Source organism: Camellia sinensis, chromosome 15, assembly GCF_055761805.1.
Source record: "Camellia sinensis isolate YWXY chromosome 15, ASM5576180v1, whole genome shotgun sequence".
Classification (NCBI taxonomy): Eukaryota; Viridiplantae; Streptophyta; class Magnoliopsida; order Ericales; family Theaceae; genus Camellia; species Camellia sinensis.
Genome location: NC_138975.1, coordinates 100,354,602 through 100,359,215, shown reverse-complemented (window position 1 = coordinate 100,359,215; position 4,614 = coordinate 100,354,602).

Here is a 4,614-nt window from a genome sequence, read left to right as displayed (position 1 = left end):
TATATATATATTATATGTTCAATATATTTATATATTATATTGTCCTCAGAATTTGGCTGTCACTACCATTGCCAACAGCCCCATTTATAAGCAGTGAACCTTAGCATGCTTCTTCCTTTGAGCGATGTGAGACTTTTGGTGTACTTGACAAAACGACGTCGTTTGATAAGTAATGTTTCAAACAATTGGGCGTCTCACATCGTTTACATATGTATTTCAAAGACAAACAAATCTCTATTTAAGTGTAGTAGCTGCTAGCCTTTGTGGTTTCACTTGGCTAACAAGCCGAGCCCGAGTTACATAAATTTTAGACGAGCCGAGCTCAAGCTCATATATTTAGACTCGTTTAGCTCGAAACACCTTTATAATAAATCGAGCCGAGCTGACATAATAAAACTCAATTCAGCTCAGCTCAATTAGAACCCTAAGAGCACAGAAGGACACGTGAAGCTGAGGGTGCTGGGTTCACCTGACTGGGGTCCAGCACGGCCAATTTCCCTCTTTGTGCCATTTTGAACATTTTAGTCCCATTTTAGGGTGTACTTTTATCTTTATTCCCAAAGTAGGGTAAAACGGTTTTACAAATGCCGTTTTTCATAAACCGGCTTTCCCAAAACCGTTTTCATCGATTAAAATAATAATAAAATTTGAAAATGAAAACCGGCTTTTCTAAAGCCGTTTTTGATTAAGATTTTAATTATTCTGACTTAATTAAAAACGGTTTTCGTAAAACCGTTTTCCCATTAATTTTTTTTTTATTTATATTTTCAACATAAATACTTTTTGTTTAAAATTTTTTTTTTCATGAAAACCGGTTTTAGAAAAGCCGTTTTTTAAAATTAATTTTTTTTTTATTTATATTTTCAACATAAATATTTTTTGTTCAAAATTTTTTTTTTCATGAAAACCGGTTTTAGAAAAGCCGTTTTTTAAAATTAATTTTTTTTTATTTATATTTTCAACATAAATATTTTTTGTTCAAAATTTTTTTTTTATGAAAACCGGTTTTAGAAAAGCCGTTTTGTAAAATTAATTTTTTTTTTATTTATATTTTCAACATAAATATTTTTTGTTCAAATTTTTTTTTTTATGAAAACCGGTTTTAGAAAAGCCGTTTTTTAACATTAATTTTTTTTTTTATTTATATTTTCAACATAAATATTTTTTGTTCAAAATTTTTTTTTTCATGAAAACCGGTTTTAGAAAAGCCGTTTTTTAACATTAATTTTTTTTTTATTTATATTTTCAACATAAATATTTTTTGTTCAAATTTTTATTTTCATGAAAACCGGTTTTAGAAAAGCCGTTTTTTAACATTAATTTTTTTTTTAAACTTATATTTTCAACATAAATATTTTTTGTTCAAAATTTTTTTTTAATAAAAACCAGTTTTAGAAAAGCCGTTTTTACATTAATTTTTTTTAAATAAATATGTTATGACCAAAAATATTTTTTAATAAAAAACGTTTTTAGAAAAATCGTTTTTCACATTAATTTTTAATTTTTTAAAATTTATATTTTCAACTTAAATATGAAAACTACCAAATTTTTTTTTAATAAAAAGTGGTTTTAAAATATAAAGTTTTTACATTAATTTTTTTAAATTTAAATTTTCAACATAAATATTTTTTGACGACAAATATTTTTAATAAAAAATGGTTTTAGAATTTTTTTTTTTTAATTATGTTTTCTCATGTGGGAAGGTTGGACTTGGGAATGAAAAGATGAGTAAGAGAGCAGCAATTTCAATGCATTCAAAGATGGGTTTCTTTAGAAAATTACAGCACAAATAAAAATAAAAATTAAAACGTAATGCTTGCTTTGAGTTTTCTAAAACATTTTTTAGAAAATTCTATTTTCTTATTTTTCAAATTTTTTTGTTTTTGTTGAATTTTTTAATATTTTAAGTTTACAATAGTTATTTATAATAGAACGAGGTTCTAATTAAGCTAAAAGATAAAATGAAAAAAACAATATGTGCTCATCAATCTTAAATCAAAGGAATTATAAAAATTATCAAAAATGAAAATATTTGCGTTAAGCTCAAATCTAAAAATTACAATGAAAAATACATGTTATGAACAAAAAAAAATCTAGTCCCAATTGGATTCGTTTAAATTGAGTTATATGTGAATCAATTATTTTCAAAACTAGCAAAATTACAAAATTGAAGACATAAACATTAAAAATTGTTCAAAATTCATCGTATGCCATGACGAAGCAATGAATATTGTTGGCCATGTCATTTTTCATATTTCGATCAAATTTCACATGATTCTAAAGACATGCCGTATTACGTCTATTAATGTTTTAACATTTATCTTGTTTTTCCTAAATTTCAAAAATTCTATAGCAAGCATGTATCCGATATGCATCAAATTCTCAAGTTAAGAATTGTATTTGCCGCGTATATCAATTGATGAGAGAGAGAGACGTGCGATATACGTAAGTTCTAGAGAGAGAGAGAGAGAGAGAGATTGGAGACATATTTGCATGGGGAGTGTTTCTTACCATATCCGGAAGTTGGGCAGAAACATAGGAGAAAAATTTGTGTAATGATAGGGTAGGGATGCATGTGTGAATAGCTAAGAAACAAATAAAGAGTTGAATGAATCAATATAAAACGTGGCCGATAATACTCTTTTGACTATTTTGTATCTATCTATATCTCTATAGGTTTGTATGTGCACTTGTCCCTCTTTAACACCCCTACCTCTTTTCTACAAAAACCAATCTCTACCATCCATTTCTTTCTCTTCTTCTATCATCGTAATCCACCTCACTTTCCTTTCACATGGATTCTCTCTCTCTCTCTCTAATTATATGTTTCTATGTGCACTTGTCCCTCTTTGACACCCTAACCTGACTTTTCAACTAGAGCAAATCATTACCAATCATTCCTTTCCATTCTATTTAAGCTAATCCACCACACTCTCATTGACAATCCCCAACTCAGCAATTCTCTCTCTCTCTCTCAAATTAATTAGAAAAACTGTCATTTGTTGTTGATTATCTTGAGCTTTGTTCTAAAAGAGAGAGAGAACTGAAGAATCATCTTTGCACTTCTCTCTCCTATATTGGTTGTGAGCTTATCTTTGCTTCGCTTCTCACACCAATTTGCATCTGTGAGAGAGCTTTCTCTTTCTTTGGGTTTCTCTTTTGCAGCTCTTATTCTTGATACATTTATATAACTACATTTGCACATGTAAGCTCTCTCTCTCTTTCTTTTCCTTGAATCTCTATTTCAATCACATTCTGTATGATAAATCTCAAGACATACTTCATTTTGAAGGTGGTTGTTAGGTCTTCAATAAGATATTGGCTTGTTATTAGGAAGAAATGGTTGGAATCATCATGCTATTCATCTAAATATAGGCATTTGATTGATTTATTCATCATTACAGCTCCTAATATTAACTAAGTTTTCGTCAATCTTACAAAATTCTTTAAAATATCATGGAAACTATTTTCATATATGTGATCACAACCTATCAAATTAATTTGAAAAATTATTCACAAATATCATTTTTATATCATGGAACTGACGAGAAAATTATTCAAAAAATTCTGGTGTTGTTGAATGAAAAGTTTACAACCCTAATTTCGAAATTTAAAATCCCAAATCTGAATCCCTAATTTCGAAATTTAAAATCTCAAATCTGAAACCCTAATTTCAAAATTTAAAATCCCAAATCTGAAACCCTAATTTCAAAATTTAAAATCCCAAATCTAAAATGAAATCCCTCATTTATGCGATACAAACCTGAAGTGGGTGTTTGATGAAGGTGTTCCGCCGGTGGTGTGCTTCCTCTTCGTCGCCGGTCTTCTTCGGCTGAGAGAGGGAGAAGATGGGTTGGATCAAACACGGCCTCTTCGTCGTCGGTCTTCTTCGGCTGAGAGAGGGAGAAGAAGATGGGTTGGATCAAACACGGCCTCTTCGTCGGTCTTCTTCGGCTGAGAGAGAGAGAAGAAGATGGGTTGGAGCAAACACTGGTTTGGATCAAACACGGCTTTCGTAAGGGAGAAGAAGGAATGAAATGGCTTTTCTAAAACCGGTTTTTATTAAAAATGTTTCTGGTTCAAAAACGACTTTTGTAAAACCGTTTTTAAAAAAAAAAAAATTTCTCAAAAACGACTTTTCTAAACCGTTTTTTAAAAAAAAAATTTTGGTCATAAAATATTTATTTAAAAAACGGTTTTTCTAAAACCGGTTTTAAAAAAAAAAAAATTTGGTCATAAAATATTTATTTAAAAAAAATTAATGCAAAAACGGTTTTTCTAAAACCGGTTTTTATTAAAAAAATATTTTGACCAAAAAATATTTATGTTGAAAATATAAATTAAAAAAAAATTAATTGGAAAACGGTTTTACAAAAACCGTTTTTAATTAATTCAAAATAATTAAAATCTTAATCAAAAACGGCTTTAGAAAAGCCGGTTTCCATTTTCAAATTTTATTATTATTTTAATCGATGAAAACGGTTTTGGGAAAGCCGGTTTCTGAAAAACGGCATTTGAAAAACTGTTTTACCCTACTTTGGGAATAAAGATAAAAGTACACCCTAAAATGGGACTAAAATGTTCAAAATGGCACAAAGAGTGAAATTGGCCGGT